Raw genomic sequence first — 22945 nt, 5'->3', positions numbered from 1 at the left:
GCTCCATGGGTTGTCTTAAGGTAAACAATTTCTGTCACTCTACTGTAATAGTTGAAATCAGAACATTTTCAAGAATAGTCTGACCTAGGAATCTTAAAGCAACCCAGACAAAAAAATCCAAAACTTTCCAGTGCCTTAAAGTAAAAGAGGGTCAAATTAAGTTAATCAGGCCTGTGTTCGAAACCCAGTTCAGTCACTTACCGAAACTGTGTGATGTAGGTTCCTTAAGCCTCAGTTCCCTCACTTGTAAAATCTAGTAAGGTTACTGGACTATATCATAGGATGTCATTTATGATGATTAAATAAGACTGGCTGGGTGCGGTGGCGCATGCCTATAATCCCACCACTTTGGGAGGCTGACACAGGTGGACCACCTGAGGTCAGGAGTTCAAGATTAGCCTGGCCATAATAGCGAAACCCTGTCTCTATTAAAACTACAAAGAGTTAGCTGGGAGTAGTGGTACACACCTGTAGTCCCAGCTATTTGGGAGGCTGAGGCATAAGAATCGCTTAAACCCAGGAGGCAGAGGTTACAGTGAGCCAAGATCGTGCCACTGCACTCCAGACAGAGCAAGACTCTGTCTCAAAAAATAAATAAGACAAAATACTCCCCCAGCATATAGTATTATGTATGTATTAGCTCAATATGTATTAGCTTCTTCCCTTTTGCTTCCCCACCCCTTTTCATAGAGATCACAGTTAAGTCTATAATACACATTAGTACCAAATCATAGAAAGGAATTGTGATTAACCACTTACCTGGTAATGAGATATGGCTTTAGCCTGAGCAAGTTATTCTTCCTTTCCATGCCTATTTTCCTTAGGGGGAACAAGAGTGAACTAACTTAACATTTCCAATTCATTCATTCGATATTTACTGAAGCAGCTACTTTATACCAGACACTCTTCGAGGTGATAGGGGAATGAGTTAATACACAAATAAAAACCTCTACTCTTAAGAAGTTTGCATTCTAGTGCTCACTTTGGCAGCAAATATACTAAAATCGGAACAAGAGAGATTAGCGTGGCCCCTGCGCAAGGAGATGACACACAAATTCGTGATGTGTTTCACATTTTTAAAAAATAAGACTTGCTGTTTGATAGCACAAAAGGATAACTATAGTCAATAATAACTTTATTGTACATTTTAAAATAGAGTGTAATTAGATTGTTTGCAACACAAAGGATAAATGCTGGAGGAGATAGAGACCCCAATCTCCATGATGTGCTTATTTCACATTGCATGCCTGTATCAAAACATCTCATGTACCTCATAAATACATACACCTATTGTGTACCCACAAAAAAAATTTTTAATTGTCTTTAAGAAGTGTGCATTGTACGGCCAGGCACGGTGGCTCACGCCTGTAATCCAGGGAGGCCGAGGGGACAGATCACCTGAGGTCGGGAGTTTGAGACCAGGCTGACCAACAGGAAGAAACTCCATCTCAACTAAAAATACAAAATCAGCCAGGCATGGCAGTGCCTGCCTGTAATCCCAGCTACTTAGGAGGCGGAGGCAGGAGAATTACTTGAACCCAGGAGACAAAAGTTGTTGAGCCAAGCTGGCGCCATTGCACTCCAGCCTGGGCAACAAGAGCAAAACTCTGTCTCAAAAAAAAGGGGGGGGGGGGCTTTATTACATTCTGCACATTACAATTCTCCATCTCATAGCAACACTTTGGTCTTAAACTCTGAGAAGGACAGATTATATATTTAGTATACACAAAGCATTCAGTATCTTAGACTGTATCCTAGATAGTTGAAAAACTAGCCATATATTCAGATTAAAGTCAGAGATCTAAAAGGGACCCCAGAAGAACATCTGGTTCAGTTTCCTGGTTTTAGCAAATGAAGAATTAAGCCATCCATGAGAGTGTTCTATAATCTTCTTGAAATTCTTCAAGAACAAAAATGGCATATCATCCTAACAATCTAACGTTATTACCCTTAGGCTCACTGGAATTTCTCCTATAATTACCTAATACTATATTCTCTTTAGACACATGCAGTAAACATGTATAACAAATCTGTGTGCACAGCATTTATTCATCAAACATTTCTCCAGCACCTGTACACGCCAGGCACTATTCTCTGTGATGTGCATATCAGAAAAATATACAACCTGCAGAGGTAGCAGGGAGGAAAGAGGATTAACCACGTGAGAAGAGAAGGTCAGGAAATGCTTCCTAACAGTAACATTGAACTGTGCTTAACAAAGATAAACTGGAATATGTTGGCAGGTGAGGCTAAAAGAGAACTTCTAAGCAGAAGGAAAAGCGTGAGCAAAGAAAACCATAAAGATGTTCTCTAGCCTGACACGCTAAGGAAGCTGAGCACAGCTTTGTCCTGAAAAAGAGAAAAATGCAAGGAAACTAACAGTAGTAGGCATGGATTAGACCACCACAGACTTTTTGTTGTATGCTTGGACTTTATAGTACAGGCAACAGGAATCACTGAGGAGTCTTTTTTTTTTTTTTTTTTTTTTTTTTTAAAATAAAGATGGGGTTTCACCATGTTGGTCAGGCTGGTCTTGAAACCCCGACCCCAGGTAATCCGCCCGCCTCGGCCTGCAAAGTGCTTGGATTACAGGTGTGAGCCACCACACCGGGCCCATAACTGAGGAGTTTTAAGCAGGGAACAGATAAGATTTGTTTTGTACTTTTGAAGGTTTTTTTCTGGTAAGAATGTAAAACATTGATGGAGAAGAAAGAATGAAGTCAGACCAGGTGAAATCAATCACAGCAGTCCAAGTAAGAGAAAATAAGAGCTTGGACTCATGTATTAGCAGTAGAGCAGAATGGAGAGATGACAGATGGAGAGAGATACAGGAGATGGAATTAACAGGACTTGGTGAAAGACTGGCTGCCCAGGCAGGATGAGGGAAAGGGAGGATACACACATGAAGCCCAGGTTTCTGGCTTGGGCCACTGGATGGATGGGAAAAGCATTCACTAAAATTGGGAACATATGAGAAGAGGCAGGTCCAGGAGGAGGGAGGGGGACAACAGTGCCCCTTTTGGACATATCAAGTATTCGACATCTGTGGGACAACCACATGGAAAAAAACATTGTGAAAGGTGCTGGAAATTGCTGAAAACACTAATAAACACAACAATCAGCATCATTTGCAAAGTGGCTCAATTCATGAAGTATATCATATGCAACTCATCTGACACAATCTAAACCTTCAAAGAGATCACAATACTGCTGGGAAGCTCAGACAAACACACGAAAAGTAACAACAAACTAAGACATGTTATAAGGCAGTTTTTGGCTTAAGGAATTACAAAAATTACAATTATAACACTTGTTATATTTAAAGACCATAATGAAATCACCACTTACGTTTTCCAATCTCTAGAACTTTTATTTAATTTCCCATATCATCACAAGCCTATTTATTGAATATATATATTATACATCTTTTCAAGTCAGAAAAGAATCAAAAACAGAGGAGGAGAAAAAAGGATGCTGGAGTTTCGGCTCTGCTATCAGACAACATATACAGGCAAAAGCAAAGGGAAGCAACTAATGACAGCAACAAACACTATTTTCTGTGTTTATTAGCCCCTTATTAACACAGCACCTGTGCCACAGCTACACAAGATACTGTGTCTTATCCCTTCACAACCGCATATTCATGCCAAGACCTGGACTATTCTCTCCACTGCCTCACTGCTTTCCAGGTACTTCCCACAGGATAATCAGAGAGGAGACCTGAGAGATGGGAACCTAATGCTCCATCTATCTTTCTCTCCCACCCAGGGCAGGTAAAGAAAAATTCCAGCCCTTGGCTGTTCCTCATTCTTCCTAATAAAGGCAGTGTTATATGAATACTGTTATTACACTTAATAACAATAAGAACAAGAATGAAAACAATGAACCAGTCCTCTGAAAGGTATGAGGACCTCAAAATACCCCACCTACACTGGTCCCTGTTTTCCATTCAGGAAATCAACAAAGGCTGGGACAGGTCCTACATTCTTCCCCTCTAGAGGTGACTCAGGCCAGGCCAGTTAGCTTCTTTCCAACCCTACACTGACCCATGCTCAGGCTGCAGTTCGCTTTGGCTGCTGCTCTGTCTGTGATGTTTGTGAGCACACAAGTGTTTGCAGTAGGTCTGGAATAAATTTCAAGTTACAGAAATAATTGTACCAGAAGAGCCAAGCCTTCCAAGTACTCTCCCTGCTGGAAACTGGACCTCCCACCTTCAGTGACAGGTCACCACTGGAGAGCAAGGATCCTGTAAGGATTCTGCCCCAGATGTAGAGATAATATGGCAAAAAGGTCCTGCATGACTGGAAAGGATATCAGAGATAAATTATCCGGCACCAAAGGGCCACATGTGGCAGCTGTCTGCCGTCTTAGTTGGAGGTGAAAATGATGTTGTCTGTTAATCCTCTTCCTCACTGTCTACATGTCCTTTTAGGATATCTTCTACTGTGAAAATGATAGCTAAATGAGTAATCATCCATTATTTGTTCAACTGCTTACACATTCTTTATTGTCTTTTGTCATTTGTAATGTGTATCATATACTGTAAACCCCTAGAGGACAGAGGGTTTATGAACTCTCAGTGTTATATACCACACTACATTCAAAGAGGCTCTTAACAGAGACATTTTTGCTGATGATGATAACAATAGTAGAGGGAGTCTATAAACACAAAGCAGCATCCCCTAAAGTCAACCATTCATGGCAGTACATGAAGCCACGGCAAGGGACACACAAGTGCACACACACACACCTCTTGCAGGTTGAGAGAGAAATTGTACTGGACAAGCCAAACCAGGGAGTGAAACATGATCAAAGATTCTCCAAATTAGTGGAGATGTATCTTCCACTCCCCGTTGTGACTCATGCAAGTTTATCTGATATAGAGTCCAACTTCACAAAACAAGGAGCAGAAAACAAGACCCACTGTAGGGAACATGACAACAAACAACCAAAGACATAGAATGTGCCAATGGGGGAAGAACGATGTCAATTCTGAGCTGGCCCTAACACATTAGGAAATACCTTGTACACTGGAATAAAAGTGAAAAAAAAAACACAAGCCAAGTAGAGGACAAAGGCTAACTAATACTCCTTTTAGATATAAAGGTCAGATCAACTCTGAAGGACACTGTCACATCTGAAAGTTGGTGATTATATCGAACTTGTTAAAGTGAGGCAGGTAGGGCTCTGAGTCATAAGAACAAATCTATAATCTTCATTGCCTGCCTGACAAAATAAACAAGGAGGAGGCTACATTTTCCACCACAGCCCCTCTGTCCAGTCATGTAAAAACCCAGGTCTTCACAAGCCTAGTCCAAATAGAATTGGGTATACTAACTATGTAACCTTCACGGAAAGCAAAGCTCAAAAATGTTTCTAAGCTAAACTACCCTGGGGAGAGTATTAAAGCTAACTGTTAAGATTAATGCAGAAAACTAAGCCTAGAGTTCATTCTCAAACCAATGAATCCTCCACTGTCCATGTCAGATAATGAGATGGGGATTAAAGACCACAAATGAGAAAAGTCTCTCTCTCTGTCAAGAGTCAAGATGTCCTGTCCGAAAGTCAAATTATCTCAACAAGAACATAAGAATTAATTTCTGTGCTCGCTGTGGCAGTACATATACTAAAATTGGAACGATACAGAGATTAGCATGGCCCCTGCGCAAGGATGACACACAAATTCGTGAAGTGTTCCATTTTTTAATATCTATTTTTATAAATAAAGAAAATAAAAAATTTTTTTTTAATAATTAAAAAAAAAGAATTAATTTCTGCATAGCACTTTGCTAACTGATAGGCAGGAATGCAAAAGTTATATATATTCTTCTTCCCAGAGGAGTAGAAAGTTTCACTACGGGCCAAAACACAAGCCAGCCAGAGAAACACAAACAATTGATAATCAAATTGATGCTACATTTTTAGACAAACTACAAGGACTCCTTATTCTTCTGTCAAAACTATGCTGGAAAATTCTGATCCTGGATCAATCTACCTGTCTGGCTTAGAATCTATTACACCTAGGTTGTTGAGTGCTTCTAGGGTTACAGGGAAAACACACACACACACACACACACACACACACACACACCCACCCACACCCCTTCTCTCCTTCCTCCTGACTCTCAGGAAATAACTTCACCTCCTTCATAGACAGAATAAGAGCATCAGGAGAAATTACCTCAATTTCCTACACCTCTAACCAACAAACTAAAAGACACACCTTTTGACTCTAGATCCCATACTCCATCAATTTTTCTTTACCTTCTTTGAATTTTATTGTATCTTCCTTCTCTACTGGTTCTTTTCAAACAGCACTTAAAATAAACATGCTCAGGTGTCTCCTATGTTACAATAAACAAACAAAAGTCTACCCACCCTACATCTATCTTCCTTCTCTCTCTTCTTTCAAAGTCCAAGTTCCAAAAGTCACTGGCTCCTCTTCTGCACTTTCTATTCACCTCGCACAACTACACTGAAAATGTTCCAGTAGCAGTGATCTTTATATCGGACATCTATAGTCTTTGTCTTATTTGACCTCTGCATGATCTGCACTGTGTAACACACTCCTTCTTGAAACTCACTTCTCTCCTGTTCCTCCTACCTTTCTGGCCACTCTTTTTCTGTGGACAATTTCCTTCAGGAGATCTCTTTCTCTACTTCCGACAGCACTCTCCCATTGGAGTTCCCCAGAGTTTTTGCCTCAATATACACACACTCCTAAAGCCAGCTCCTTCTCCCCTCCTATGGCTGTGGTTTGATAAATTGGTGACTCTCTTACCCTCTCACCTATCACTCTCCTAAGTTCCATGTGCATTACAACCAACTACCTCCTGGACATCTCTACCCAGCATCCCTCAGAAGCCTTGACCGCAATGTCACCTAAATTAAACTCAGTATCTTCTCCTGTACCATCACTGCCACCACTTCACTGAAAACAACTTTATTCCTCTTATATTCTCTATTTTAGTTCATGACACGACTCACCCACACAAAAACCCAAGCCAGAAACCTGCAAGTCATCCTAGGTTCTTCCCTCTCCCCCTCACACACCACATTCAATTAGTCATCAAAACACATGGATGTTACCCCTTCATATTTCTTGATTTGCCTGCTTTGTTACATTACTACTTTCATAACCTTAGTTTCACTCCCTGCCCAAATTCTTGTGAATGCCTCCTAACTTGTCTGCCACTAGTCTTTACTCCCCACCCCCACCTTCCTTGGGACTGCTGCCAGAGGAAAAGTACTCCCTAAAATGTAAATCTAATCATAGTCTTCCTTGCCTACATTTCTTCAATGGCTCCCAAAAGCCTTTAGGATAAAAGTCCAAGCTCTCTACAATATGACATACAAAGCCAGTCAACGTTTTAGTCCTGCCCACTCTCCCTACCTCATCTCATCTCTCCTTCCTTCACATACTATGCGCCAACCTTACTAATGTCCAATATTACCCCTCTCAAGCTTGCTCATCCCCTTACTTCTGTTCATGCTGCCCAGAATGCTCTTTCCCCAAATTTTTTGCGCAGGGTCCCGCATCCTTTCGGTAATAGCTCAGGTTTCACTTTCATGCTCTGGCTATACTGGGTACCCCTCTTCACTACCACAGCACCAGCATTTATCTATATAATGGCACTTGCTACAATAGACAGTAACTGTTCAGTTTACCAATAGGTTTCCTCCATTAAATCATAAGATCAGAGAGATATAAGGACAATATCTTTGTCTTCTCAGCACATCACCTACTCCCTGGTTCATAGTAGACATGCAATAAATATTTATTAATTAAATGAATAAATGGATCCTCCAAACAAGCCTGCTGACACCCTGGGAGATTAGCAAATCAAGATATAACTGGCCTGCACATGGTGGCTCACGCCTGTAATCCTAGCACTTTGGAAGGCCAAGGCAAACAAATCATTTGAGCTCAGGAGTTCAAGACCAGCCTGGGCAATATGGCAAAACCCCATCTCTACAAAAAATACAAAAATTAGCCAGGTGTGGTGTTATGTGCCTATAGTCCCAGCTACCTGAAGGAGCAGGTTAGGAGAATCACTTGAGCCTGGGAGGTTGAAGGTGCAGTGAGCTGTGATCATGCCACTGCATTCTAACCTGGGTAATAAAGTGAGACCCTGTCTCAAAAATATACATAGATAGATAGATAGATAGATAGATAGATAGACAGATCTCTAAAGACTGCAGAAAGGATTTTTTTCTTATACAGGGATCTCACTATGTTGCCCAGGTTGGCCTCAAATTCCTAGGCTCAAGTGATCCTCCTGTCCCAGCCTCCTGAGTAGGAGTAGCTGGGATTACAGGCCTGAGCTACTTATACTCAGCTCTCAGAGGGGATTTAAGGGGATTTCTTATACAATTCTTGCCAGGTATTTATTCCTGGAAACATACAATTAAAGCTATCCAGAAAATGGGTAGAATAGGTGGCTGGGGGATTCAGCATTGCTAATTTAAATGAGAAGTAAAGGCTAAGAAACACAGCCCTATTTAAGAAGTTCAGAAAAAGTTAAAATCTTTTTTTTTTTTTTGAGACAGAGTCTCATAGTGTTGCCCAGGCTGGAGTGCAGTGGCCTGATCTCGGTTCACTGCAACTTCCGCCTCCCGGGTTCAAGCAATTCTCCTGACTCAGGCTCCCAAGTAGCTGGAACTATAGGTGTGCACCACCACACCCAGCTAATTTTTGTATTTTTTAGTAGAGACGTGGTTTCACAATATTGGCTAGGCTAGTCTTGAACTCCTGACCTTGTGATTCATGAGCCAGCATACTCAGCCAGAGTAAAGTCTTTAAAAGATTTTTGGGGCCGGGCACGGTGGCTCACACCTGTAATCCCAGCACTTTGGGAGGCAGAGGCAGGTGGATCACGAAGTCAAGAGATCGAGACCATCCTGGTCAACATGGTGAAACCCCGTCTCTACTAAAAATACAAAAAATTAGCTGGGCATGGTGGTGCGTGCCTGTAATCCCAGCTACTCGGGAGGCTGAGGCAGGAGAATTGCCTGAACCCAGGAGGCGGAGGTTGCGGTGAGCCGAGATTGCGCCATTGCACTCCAGCCTGAGTAACAAGAGCGAAACTCCATCTCAAAAAAAAAAAAAGATTTTTATTCAAGAAGTAAGAGGTAATTCCAGCATTTTGGGAAGCGAAGGCAGGCAGATCACTTGAGGCCAGGAGTTCAAGAGCTGTCAACATGGTAAACTCCTGTCTCTATTAAAAATACAAAAATTAGTCAGGCATGGTGGTACAAGCCGGTAGTCCCAGCTAATTGGATGGCTGAGGCACAAGAATTACTTGAACCAGGGAGACAGAGGAGACTGCAGTAAGCCAAGATTGCACCATTACACTCCAGCCTAGACCAAAGAGCAAGACTTTTTCGCAAAAAAAAAAAAAAGAGGACTTTGTTCTAGAAAAGTCCTGGGATAAGGAGTAATTCTTTTTCAAGGCAAATCTTCTAGAAAAGAATTAGCAATGTTAATATCTAAACTTAAGTCCCTGTACTTGCCCAAAATGTTCTCTCTTCTTTAACAGTCATCCCTAGAGCTGTGTGTAGTCCCAGTTTCTAAGAAGGCTGAAGGAGGAGGATCACTTGAGTCTAGGAGTTTGAGGCTACAATGAGCTATGATTACCCAACTATACTCCAGTCTGGGCAACAGAGCAAGACCCTATTTCAAAAAAAAAAAAAACAAAAGTCATCCTTTAATCTAACCTCATGACTCAATTACAATGCGGCTTCCCAGAAAATAGATTTCCACTGTCATCCATCATTTACATCACCTCTTCATTAATCCTGCCTATCATATAAAACTCATGTTCTTCCTACTGGCCTTCCAGGCCCTCATCTCCCTACCTCTAATCTCAATATCATTATTTCAGTGCTGCTAAGTGGCTCACCCATCTCCCCAGTACCACTTTCCCATCATAGTATCTGCTTATAGGTACAAGCAGAATATAGTGCACACAGTGAGCCTATTCATGGTTGTTGACTGACTAAAAAGCACAGAAAAAAAAATCACTTCCTACATGTCTCAATCCAACATGCTCCTGCATGTTGAAAACTATAAACTCCGGGGGCCGGGTGCGGTGGCTCAAGCCTGTAATCCTAGCACTTTGGGAGGCTGAGGCGGGTGGATCACGAGGTCAAGAGATCGAGACCATCCTGGTCAACAAGGTGAAACCCCATCTCTACTAAAAATATAAAAAAATTAGCTGGGCATGGTGGCGCGTGCCTGTAATCCCAGCTACTCAGGAGGCTGAGGCAGGAGAATTGCCTGAACCCAGGAGGCGGAGGTTGCAGTGAGCCAAGATAGCGCCATTGCACTCCAGATTGGGTAATAAGAGCGAAACTCCGTCTCAAAAAAAAGAACTATAAACTCCAAAAGACACTTCAAGCAAGCCCTTTCATCAACACAAAGAAATTGTGTTTATCATTTTGAATGAAAATCACTACAGAAATTTGCCATGTTAAGAGGGAATCTAACAGTACATCTGGCAAAGCTCCTGTCCAGAAGAAAGATGCTGATTGACCAATTAATTTGTCTTAGATGACTACTCAAATTATCTCTGACAACTGGAATATTCCTGATGGTTGACACATGGTCATACAGAAGAAAGCAATTTTGAACAGAGAAAAATAAAAGCTTGTGCCCAAAGCAAGCAAATTTATACTGTAACACAATTTTAAGTAGCCAAAGCAAGTGGAGGTTATCAGATCCCAGGCAAGCAAAAAAGGTCCCATCCTTCCTCACGCCATTCTCTCCCGGGCATCTACCTATTGGTCAGCTTGTCTTTCCAACCCCTGCCCCTCCACACCCCCCACCCAACAACCACGGAAAGCATATTATCTAAATTTCTGTATGTTTTCCTGTTATTTATTTATTTAGAGATGGAGTCTTGCTCTGTCACCCAGGCTGGAGTACAGCGGCACCATCTCAGCTCACTGCAACCTCTACCTCCCACATTCAAGTGATTCTCCTGCCTCCGCCTCCTGAGTAGCTGGGATTACAGGCATGTGCCACTACGCCCAGCTAATTCTTGTATTTTTAGTAGAGATGGGGTTTCACCATGTTGGTCAGATTGGCCTCGAACTCCTGATCCGCCCACCTTGGCCTCCCAAAGTGCTAGGATTACAGGCATGAGCTAACACACCCGGCCACTTTCCCGTATTTTTTACACTTTTCCACATTAATATGTGTTCATAATATGAAAAGAAAATTATTTAAAACTATAACTTGAAGTCCATGTCTCTAAAAACATATGTACTGATATGATCACCCCTTCAACCCTTCTCTCAAGAGGAATTCCCTGCCAGTTAGCCACTTACATAAGAAGTGTAAAAAGTCGCAACACTAAAAAAGCATAAAACTTCATTACAGAAACACAGTAGTCCCAGCTATTTGGAAGGCTGAGACAGGAGGATCACAAGTTCAGGTATTTGAGGCTACAGTGAGCTATGATCACGACATTGCACTCTAGCCTGGATGACAGACGGAAGATTAATATTAAAGTAATCAGAGAAAGCCACATGAAGCACACAGGTTTCATGTTTGGCTTTAATAAATATGAGATAAGCTGAGCACAGTGGCTCACACTTGTAATCCCATCACTTTGAAAGGATGAGGCAGGAGGATCACTTGAACCCAGGAATTGGAGACTACCCTGGGCAATATAGTGAGATCTCATCTCTGCAAAAAAAAAAATATTTCAACTTGAGCCCAGGAAGTCGAGGAAGCAGTGAACCATGATCACACCATTGTACTCCAGCCTGGGCAACAGGGCAACCCTGTCTCAAAAGAAATAAATAGAGAAATAAGAAATAAGATTTGAATGCCGGGCACGGTGGCTCACCTCTGTAATCCCAGCACTTTGGGAGGCCAAGGCAAGCAGATCATGAAGTCAGGAGTTTGATACTAGCCTGACCAGTATTATGAAACCCCATCTCTACTAAAAATACAAAAATTAGCCAGGCGTGGTGGCACGTGCCTGTAATCCCAGCTACCTGGGAGGCTGAGATAGGAGAATCACTTGAACCAGGAGGTGGAAGTTGTAGTGAGCTGAGACCGTGCCACTGCACTCCAACTTGAGCAACAGAGCAAGACTCCATCTCAAAAATAAATAAATACAAAAATTAGCTGGGCATGGTGGCACGTGCCTATAATTCCAGCTACTCAGGAGGCTGAGGCAGTAGAATTGCTTGAACCCAGAAGGTAGAGGTTGCAGTGAGCTGAGATCATCCCACTGCATTCCAGCCTGGGTGACAGAGCAAGACTCATCTCAAAAAGAAAAAAAGATTTGAATAATCAGGAAGGGAGAGGACATTCCAGGAAAACAGAATGTAAACAAAAGCACAGGACCCTGGGGGAAGGGTTGCTAAGACCAGCCCAGATGGAGAAGAGCGTTGTGTTAGGAAGTAACAGTTGGTACAATTGGGCATGAGGAGTAAGGGAAATCATGAAAGGCCCTTAGGCTGGGTGCGGTGGCTCACACCTGTAATCCCAGCACTTTGGGAGGCCGAGGTGGTCTGATCACCTGAGGTCAGAAGTTTGAGACCAGCCTGACGAACATGGAGAAACCCCATCTCTACTAAAAATACAAAATTAGCTAGGCGTGGTGGTGCACACCTGTAATCCCAGCTAACTGGGAGGCTGAGGCAGGAGATCACTTGAACCTGGGAGGCAGAGGTTGTGGTGAGCCAAGACAGTGACATTGTACTCTAGCCTGGGCAACAACAGCAAAACTCCATCTCAAACAAACAAACAAACAAACAAAGGCCCTGAAAGCTAGAGACAAAGAATCAGAGATTCATTCTAATTTACTTCAGGAGCTTCGAAGCTCTGGAAGAAAAAAAAAATTCATTAGATGTAACAAACTGGTTACTTTCAGAAAATACACACCTGAAATCCCAGAGTTTTGGGAGGCCAAGGCAAGAGGATGGCTTAAAGCCAAGAGTTCAAGACTAGTCTGGACAATGCAAGACCCTATCTCTATTAAAATATAAAATAATTATTTGGGCATGGTGGCATGCACCTTTAATCCTAGATACTCAGGAGGCTAGGGAGGATCACCAAAAGTTTAAGGTTACAGTGAGCTACACTCACTGTACACTATGTTACCAACTGTACTCTAGCATGGGTGACCCCATCTCAAAAAAACTGAAATAAACATTCTTAGGTACCACCACAAGGCATTCACCAGGCCAGAAAATTAGTAAATGCCACCAGTAGAAGCCAGACAAAGGAGGCTTCAACTCCAGTCAAAACCATGAGAGTAAAAGCAGCTTTAGCATTCTCAACCTAGTCACAACATGGCTCAATATATAATTATCAGAAGCTGAAAGGAGTAACCTTACTTAGAAAAAGGAGGAAAGACGTGTTTTCAAGAACACTGAGAAAATAAAACAGACTTCTTACAATCTATAATTGATCATTTGTGACTTTTGATCTTGGGATATTTTTGTTCTCAGATGTGCACTCTGAAGTATTCTTTCCACCACAATCTCTTAAACCTGGAATTGGCAATGAAAAAAATACCAGGAAAATAGGCTTCAGCTGGTGCATTTCCCTGGTTTGTATTACATTACTTGCCATCAAGCCGAAGACAAGGCAGTAGCTCCCATAAGCACTGTTAGCACATGGATACATTTTATTATTTCAACAGCATGAATGTGGCCAAAACTTGTGATTTCCCAGCAGACGGACTTGACTCACTTTCTGAATTAACACGGACTTGACTCACTTTCTGAATTAACAGTGTTCATGTCCAGAAGTAGCAATTACTCTTTTGTTCTGGCTAAAAGCTATCTACTCCAACTCTAGGACTCTGTTCTAAAAAGGAACTTAAAAACTGAGTGTAGGCCAGGCACGGTGGCTCAAGCCTGTAATCTCAGCACTTTGGGAAGCCAAGGAGGGATGATCACTTGAGGCCAGAAGTTTGAGACCAGCCTGGGCAACATAGTGACACCTTGTCTCTTCAAAATATTTTAAAATTACCCAGACATGGTGGCATGTGCCTGCAGTCCCAGCTACTTGGGAGGCACGAAGATCACTTCAGCCTGGGAGGTGGAGGCTGCAGTGAACCCTGATGTCACCACACTGCACTCTACCATGGGCAACAAAGCAAGACCCTGTCTCAAACAAAAAAAAAAGAAAAGAAAAGAAAGAAAGAAGAAAAAGAACAATATTCATTTTAAAAAAATTAAATAAACTGAGTCTACATGTTACCAAGAGGTTGCTTCAGTGTCACTTAAGTAAACAATTCCAAATCCTCTGCCCATATTTTCCAATCATTGTACTAACAAAAATTTCATCATTTTGTACTACATTATTTTTGTATGAAAATTTCAAAGTGGCTGATATACCATAAAACTTCTCCCATAATAAGGGGAAAAGAAATTCTCCATAGTTCAGAGATATGAAAACATATGTCACTTAAAGTGTGTCACTATACTTCAGAAACTAAAACCAACAACAATAATGATACTAACAATCAAAGGATTTTCATAATTATCTCACTTAACCCAAGTCATCTGCTGTGATTTTAAAACTTTCTTCCGGCCGGGCGTGGTGGCTCATGCCTGTAATCCCAGCACTTTGGGAGGCCGAGGCGGGTGGATCACGAGGTCGAGACCATCCTGGTCAACATGGTGAAACCCCGCCTCTACTAAAAATACAAATTAGCTGGGCATGGTGGCGTGTGCCTGTAATCCCAGCTACTCAGGAGGCTGAGGCAGGAGAATTGCTTGAACCCAGGAGGCGGAGGTTGCGGTGAGCACGCCATTGCACTCCAGCCTGGGTAACAACAGCGAAACTCCATCTCAAAAAAAAACAAAACTTTCTTCTGCGATACAATGTAAAACTTCACCCAGAAATCTGGAGCCTGGCTCTTAGACAGTAATTTTAAATCTTTATGCCTAAATTTACTCATCTGTGTAATACTATCCTTCAGGGTATTTTGTTTTGTTTAGTTTTGAGACAGTCTCACTTTGTCACCAGGCACCAGGCTGGAGTGCAGTGGCACAATCTCGGCTCACTACAACCTTCGCCTCCCGGGTTCAAGCAATTCTCCTGCCTCAGTCTCCCGAGCAGCTGGGACTACAGGCGCACACCACCACGCCAAGCTAATTTTTGTATTTTTAGTAGAGACGGGGTTTCACCATGTTGGCCAGGATGGTCTCGATCTCTTGACCTCGTGATCCACCCGCCTCGGCCTCCCAAAGTGCTGGGATTACAGGCTTGAGCCATCATGCCCGGCCTATCCTTCAGGATATTATAAAGCTTAAATAAGATATACATCAACGTTTTTCTAAATATTAAAGAATCCTTTAAATAGCCCAGACATGGAGGCTCACACCTGTAATCCCAGCATTTTGGGAGGTCAAGGCAGGCAGATCACAATGTCAGGAGTCTGAGACCAGCCTGGCCAACATGAAATCCCCATCTCTACTTAAAAAAATAAAAACTAAATTCAGCCGGGCATGATGGTGTGTGCCCATGATCCTAGCTACTCGGGAGGCTGAGGCAGGAGAATTGCTTAAACCCAGAAGGTAGAGGTTGCAGTGAGCCAAGATCGTGTCACTGCACTCCAGCCTGGATGAAAGAGCAAGACTCCATCTCAAAAAAAAAAAATAAATTTAAACAAACATTAAAAGACTAATATATGCCCAGAGCTCATTTATATTCTCATGAATTCCAAGAAGGTAGTATTATCATCCCTATTTTAACCGATGAGAAACCCAAAAGATCAGAGAAACCTTTTCCAAGGTCATACAGTAGAAGCTAACTGGCAAAAACTAGGACTGGAGCCCAAAACTAAAGAAATCCAAAGCATAGGCTTTCTACTATATCAATTAAGTAATACACAGACTCTTCACTCCTAACCCTTTGTGCTATAAGTTTTGTAAGTTATTTTCTGCACTAGAATAAATGAAAATTGGTCCCAACTAGCTTCATATAACCCACACCTAGTGAGAATTCTGAATGTGTAAGTACCAGATAGATGTTATGAATGTTGAAATGTGAATGTTCTCTTTTATTCCTAGTCCAGTCCAGCAACTAAATACCATTTAGTCCTTAAAAGCTTTGTGAAAACCAAAGTCTAATTTCATCTGAAGCAATCACCATCAACTGAATGTGCTCGTTTTTAACCCTCCTCTTTAAAAAACCTAAAACAATGCTCATATATGACCTGCTTCTTCAGTAGAGTTGGTCTCTATCCTAGGAGAGGAATAAAATCCTGGTTCTCCCACCTCCATGACTATTCCTTAATTTCCTCTGGTGTTCATAAGGACCCCAATCCACAGAGAAGAAAACTTTGTGACTTGCCAGTACCATCTGGAAGAAATATTCCTTGAACTGATTCACTTCTCTTTTGTTTCCTTAACAAAGTAACCCATCTGAGTAGCAACTCAACTTCATAAGCACTTCGATACTAGAAGAGGGTGCCACGGAGACCAATATAAATATTCCAGTCACTGGACAGGTGTTCTCTTATTATGAATTAATAAAATTGGCATACTAATTGTGGTTTCTTTATTTATTTGTTTGTTTGTTTGTTTGTTTGTTTGTTTTGAGACTGAGTTTTGCTCTTCTCACCCAGGCTGGAGTGCAATGGTGCCATCTTGGCTCACTGCAACCTCCACCTCCTGAGTTCAAGTGATTCTCCCACCTCAGCCTCCTGAGTAACTGGAATTACAAGCGTGTGCCACCATGCCCAGCCAATTTTTGTATTTTTAGTAGAGATGGGGTTTCACCATGTTGGCCAGGCTGGTCTCAGGTGATTCGCCCACCTCAGCCTCCCTAAGTGCTAGGATTACAGGAGTGAGCCACTGCACCCAACTGTTGTTCCACTTTTAAAATCTACATGACTCCCTCACTGCCCGTGGATTAAAGCCAAAAAAGAATCTTTACAAGCTAGACCCTGGATTATTTCCAATATCATGTGTTCCCACCAAAACTCCAGCCCTTTAGTGGCACCCAACTACCCTCATTCCTTAAAACCCTTCCATTCACTATCACACCTGCATACCTTTGCATATGCTAGGTAAACTTCCTCTGTCTTCTCTCCACTCCACCCTCTCTTCTATCTAGCTAAATCCTATTCATCCTTAAAAGCCTTCTCAAGTGTCACCTCCTTTGTCAAATCTCCCAGGTAAACCCAAACAGGGTTCACCCTTCCTCTTGCTTCCATAGTATGTCTGTTCTAGCACCTATCACAGTATCATAACTACTTGTTTGCATGTTTCTTTCCCTTACTAGATGTGAATAACCAAGGGCAGGAACCACATCTCATTCAGAATTCTGGCATCACCGGCATCTAACATAGTGTCACTTCCAAGAGAGATTTTAATGAGGGTCAGAGAATTGGGGGAATGAAGGATATACCCTGGTTCTCTTGGTTGCTGCCCACTCTGAAATGTTAGAATCCAGTTATTATCTAATGCCTCCTGTTTACTAGCCAGCTATCTGAAAGAACCTTTGGGACATTTAGGAAATAAGGGAGAGCATTTATTTCCATGCTGAATCATCTAATCCTGCCAAGACCATGCTCACTGCCACCACACAGAAAAAAAATGGTTGCCAAGCACAGTTCTGGAAAACCCATACTTGACTACCATTCCTAATACAACTGCACTACACACAGCTCTGCTTCCCTCACACTGCAAATGAATCACTGCCCTTCTCACCTTTGCCCTAGGGGCAGCTAGCTTATGCAGCTGAAAATTTTAGCTCTCCTTTTGCATATAAAAATCCTGCTTCGGGCCTGCCTGGTGACTCAGGCCTATAAACCCAGCACTTTCAGAGTTTGAGACCAGCCTGACCAACTTGGTGAAACTCCGTCTCTACAAAAAATACAAAATTTAGCCAGGCGTGGTGGCGAACACCTGTGATCCCAGCTACTCAGGAGGCTGAGGCAGGAGAATTGCTTGAACCCGGGAGGCAGAAGTTCCAGTGAGCCAAGATTTTGCCTCTGCACTCCAGCCTGGGCAACAGTGAGGAAAAAAAATCCTGCTTGTCTGTAGACTGAGATGACTACAAATTAACAGCAACAGAAAGAGATCCAAGTAATGTGGTGACAAGCCAATAAGGATCTACAACACCCCACCCATCATCAATATCTATTTTCCTATCTCTTTCCAAAACCAATACTTGGCATGATCCTCACAAACTACTTCCCCTGGTTACTCTATAGGTTCCAGCTCACTCCTTTGCTTAGACAAAACTATTCTCCTATTAAGGTAGTAAAGGGGTTTCTAAGTCTGGAAAATGCAGGAATTCCATACAGCAAAGGAACAAAGGCCCGGATGCTAAGCCACTCTAATTTCCCAGTGGGAATGGTGCAGCAGTGGTGGAGGGGGCAAGGGGAAAAGAGAGATTGTTCTGCACCAATCTCAAGAGCAGACTGCAAGACCACCTTTTCCAACTCAAGTTAATTTACTTTGGGCAACCATTTCTGACTCATTCCTCCCCTCAAGAAAGAGACCTGTGTCTGGGAAGGATTAAGTTCCTACACACCTGATCAAAGTCCTTCAGAGGAAAGCCAAACTGAGTGAGACAGTTAAAAAAAAAAACTGAACAACAAATAAAAGAAACCTGAACAAAAAGTCTCTCCTGGAACAAGCCCTACTGCCCCCCTTCTTTCCCAGTTTCATTTGCTAGGAGTCCAACTTCCTTTCTGCTGGAGGTCACCAGCACTATCATCCAGTGAGGTACTGAGATTTCTTCACCTGTTTTTGGACCTTAATTCTGCTGGTTTGAAGCTGTCACAGCTCAAGACGGTCCCAATGTATCTCCTCCCTCAGAAGAGAGCAGTGCTGCCCAAAAGCCTGCAAAGGAAACTTAATGGAACCATTCACTGAGCAGCATTTTTTCAATGAAGTTCAGCTGCACAATCTAACCTCTTTGTGCTCTGAAATGAACCACATTTCTTAAAAGAAAGACCACAGGGGGTTGACAGAAAACTTGCTGTAAGCAGGAAAAGCTGGACAGTTTACAGGAACTGATGCAGAGGGAACAAGTAGAAACCCTAGTAGGTTCTTTTTCGCATTTCAAGTCTATTTTTCTTCCTGCTGCATTCCCAGAGTTCTAACGCCACAAGAAAAAAAAAGGGGGGGTAGGGGGGCGTTTTACAGCTTCTTCATTAGTTTCCCTTCACTGGGTAGGTGTCGTAAACAAGCATGCTGGACTCAGTCATAGGGGCTGAAGTTTCCTCTCCTTCAGATGAAAAGCAACGAAGGGCCTAGCCACAAGGGCCAGAGCTAAATAAAACGGGGAAAAGTGCTGCCTGTGTCGTTTCTGGGAAAATCTCCCTGTCTGTGGAAAGCATAACTGCCACCCAAAGCAAAATCCCAGAACCGAATGTTAAAGATCGAAACAAGGGCTTCCCAAAGCCACGCATCCCTGGCTTCCACTCAGGGGCACCTACAGCAGTTAGGGAAATGCAGTCCACGGGCCCTCTGTCTGTCAAAACTTTCTCCCATTCACCCAAGGTGCAGATTAGCCATTAACTTGCAAAAGTGTCTCGCAAGAGAGCCTTCAGGGCTGAAATCCGAGCTCCAAGGCAAACCTTAAGTTGGAGGAAAAAAAAAAAAAAAGACCCCAGCCTCCAGCAGGCCCAGACCCCCGGGGAGATGGGGGTCGGGGAAGGCCTCGCCACCAAAAACTGCACACTCACCCACACCGCTGCCCACCCCACCGCGAAAACACCAAGGTGCTTCCCAACCTCGGCTTCCACGAGCCTCATCCGAGACTCAGGGAGACAAAAGGGGACGAGGGAGGGACTCTCCGCCGGTACGCAGAGGTCCGAGCCCCTCAGGGAGGAAACTCGCACCCAGAACAGAATGGGTGGCTTCTCCCGCGCCCAACTCCTCCTCCTCCCCAGCAACTCCCCACCGCGGCCGGTCTCCCGGCCAGCGCCTGGGCTCGCCTCCTTCCAGCTGGGGCCGGATAATTGGGTAAATCACGTAACTGGCGCTCCGAGCGCGCCGACTGCCTGGGGAGCGGGTTCCGAAGGCTTAGCTCAACTCTAAATAAACTGGCCCCGAGAAGCAGCAGCTCAGGGCCAAGCCCCGCGCAGTGGGTGCGACCCCGCCCGGCCGCCCCACCTGCAGCGGCCCACCCGACCTGCTCCGAAGGCCACGCCGCGCCGGCCCGCGGGCCTCAGCGCCGGCCAGTCCCCCGGCCCTACCTTTGTAGCGCTCCAGGACATCCTCGTACGCCTGCACGAACTCCTTCTCCTGGCTGCGGTTGGCCGGCTGCTGACCCGGCACGTAGCCGGCCATGGCCGCCCGCACCGCGCTCTCCTCGAGCCCCGGGGGCTGCCGGTTCCAGGCCCACGCGCTGAGGCGACGGCGGCGGCGGCGGCGGCCCCAGCCTTGGCCCTTTGTGCGTCTCGGAGGCGGCGACGGCGCCCTCGCTCTCCACCGTCAGCTGTCCGCCCGGCTCGCCCGGCCCGGCAGTCGCGCTCCGCTCCTCAGCCCGCACGCACCCGGTCAGCTCGCGCTCCGCCGATCCCGGCTCGCGTTTCCGCCTCCCCACCCCTCCGCTCCGCTCCTCCCTCAGCCCGCCCCGGCGCGGCCGCGGCGGCGGGCGACGGCGGGCGGCGGCTCCTCCTGTCAGGAGCGCCAGGCCCGGCCCGCTCCCCGCCCCCTCTCCCCGCCGACTCCGCGGCCCGGCGAGTCCTCGGCCCCGGGCTGCGGCCGGCTGGGCCCGGGCTGCCCACACGGGTCCCCCAGGGTCTGCCAACCCCCGCCCGGCCCGGACTGAGGCCCGAGCCGAGGGGCGCGAGAGGCCGGCCCACGAGGGAGTCCCGCTGGGTGGGAGGCTCCGCGCGTCAGGATGAAAGGCTGGGCCGGCCGAACGGCTGGGAGACCCGAGCCGGCTCCACAGAGCGGGCGGGAGCCCCAGTCAGGGCTGACCTACGCCGGGAGCGGGACAAAGGAGGGAGCCCCCTGGCTGGAGGGAAACCGAGCGGGGCCTGTGCGGCTGCTGGAGAAAGACCTGGAGAAACAGAAGGGAAGGCAGAGGGCGAAAGACCACACGATGCCTCAGATCCCGGGGCTAGACGCGGTCAGAACGAGGACAAGGGCAAGATCCAGACAGGGCTGCAGTGTGGGGCCGGAGGACACTGAGCCCACAAAGAATCCCGGGAACAAAGGGTTTTCCAGAAACAGAAGAAGCTGAACGAGAAGTGACCGGGCAGATCCAGCACTGTGAAGTAAACCAGGCCAAGGAGCCAGAGCCTGAGAAATGACAACCCAGGGAGGCCAGAAAACGGGATTCTGACTGCACCATGGGGGTGAATAAGAGGAGAGACGGGGGGACATAGATCTGTAAGGGATAAACCCTCCAGGATTATTAAACCGCGACAGCCATCTGAACAGAAAGACAGAGCTCAGAAGGGAGAAATGTGGGAACCTGAGACGGAACCAGGACTCTTAGGGAACAAAGGATGGACTCTGGAGCATAGCTGGTCAGGGAAGAAAAGGGGAAGCCAATTCTTTGTCATCAGGGGGAAAAAAAGAGTAAAGAAAGGAAACTAGAAAATATGGGTAGGGATTTATTGGGGGCCATTTTGAGGACAGAGCTCCCAACATCATCTGATCCAACATTCAGTTGTGTATCATTCAATCCCAATATTCATGGAGTGCACTGGAGCCACGAGCAGTGAATGAAAAACTGGTCAACGTAGGGGACACGTTTTGCCCACCACCCCCCCATTCAGCCATTATCCTCCCCTGTTAACTTGATTTTTCAGGAGGTCTGGAGAGGTGGTTGTGGGTAAGAAGTTACATTGGCTCATCTCACGATAAGGGCACATTAGCAAGTAAAAAAAGAATTCATGCAACACGGAGCAGCCAAAATTGGGATTTGAGCTTCTATTCCAGTTCCCATTCTCAAGAATTTGAAGGCGAGACTTCTTAACCCCAGGCTAGGAAAGGTGTCTTAGTACATTGTGAGTAGTGCCAAATATTTTGGTCAATGCTCAGCACATTCGTAACAAGAAAAAAAAATGATGCTTCTCAGTAATAGGTGCACACTGCTAGTTTCCACATCACACCCTGATCAGAAATCAGGTGAGCAAGTCATTAATCATATCTTTTCCCATCAAATTTTGCTGGCCTACCTAAGTTGTAGGCATGGAGATCATGCAGGGAAGGGCTTAAAGGAGGACAGGGAGGATCCTCAGACAAATGCTCATTTCCTTCCAGTTTAATCCTCTGTGCAAAACAAAACAAAACAAAAACAACTAGTTCTCACTTAGGTGTCAGCTACTAATGAGCTCAGTTTGCAAAAAGAAGGGGAATAAGTTTGAACTATATTTATTTTTCAGTAAAAGGCTTTTAGTGGGAAATGCAGGATGAGTTGCTGATTGATGGCACAAGCACATTTTTCGTAAACAGCAGAGAAGATAGAAATGCTAACTCTGAGGATCTTGACTGTGTCAGTGCTGAGTCATCTACATTTCCCATGTTATTTTATACCAGCAGGGCTAAGAGGGCCCAGACAAAAATCTCAAATAAAAACACCTCCACACAGACATCTCGCCCCCACACAAACATCTGCCTCCTCAGGTCCATTACAGTACATAGAAAAGTCCCTCCATTCCCTCCTGGGGCTGCTACACGCGCCACTTTGTGAGCAGGTTCCTCAAGATGAGTGGCTGATGCTTGCCAAAGGTGAAGAAAGAACAGGGACAAAAAGGGGAAGAGTCTGCTGTGAGAATCAGAGAAGACCTGGGGAGGGGGGAGTTGCGGGGAGAAGGCAAGAGTTGAGATTCCTATTAAGAAACACAGAAATCAAAGAAAAAAACCTGCTTTGGGTTGTGGCTAAAGGGGTTCTCTGAAACTCAAATTGCTTTCTTGACCAAATTTGCATTTAAATGCTCCCAGGAGATTTTGAAATAATGCATTCTTCTAATGAATGGAAAGTGGGGAAGTCCAC

The 22945-nt window shown here is 44.7% G+C and overlaps 2 non-coding genes across 2 annotated transcripts; both read left to right on the top strand.

The window, feature by feature from the left end:
- The first annotated feature begins 974 nt into the window (after positions 1-974).
- On the top strand, positions 975-1078 carry LOC118143402 (U6 spliceosomal RNA). The gene has a single exon (XR_004727623.1). It is a non-coding gene; the product is annotated as a U6 spliceosomal RNA (small nuclear RNA).
- A 4524-nt stretch (positions 1079-5602) lies between these two features.
- LOC118143353 (U6 spliceosomal RNA) lies at positions 5603-5706 on the top strand. The gene has a single exon (XR_004727580.1). It is a non-coding gene; the product is annotated as a U6 spliceosomal RNA (small nuclear RNA).
- Positions 5707-22945: the final 17239 nt, after the last annotated feature.

This window comes from Callithrix jacchus, chromosome 7 (genome assembly GCF_049354715.1).
Source record: "Callithrix jacchus isolate 240 chromosome 7, calJac240_pri, whole genome shotgun sequence".
Classification (NCBI taxonomy): Eukaryota; Metazoa; Chordata; class Mammalia; order Primates; family Cebidae; genus Callithrix; species Callithrix jacchus.
The sequence above is the reverse complement of the archived record's forward strand: the minus strand, read 5'-3'. Positions and strand labels throughout refer to the sequence as shown.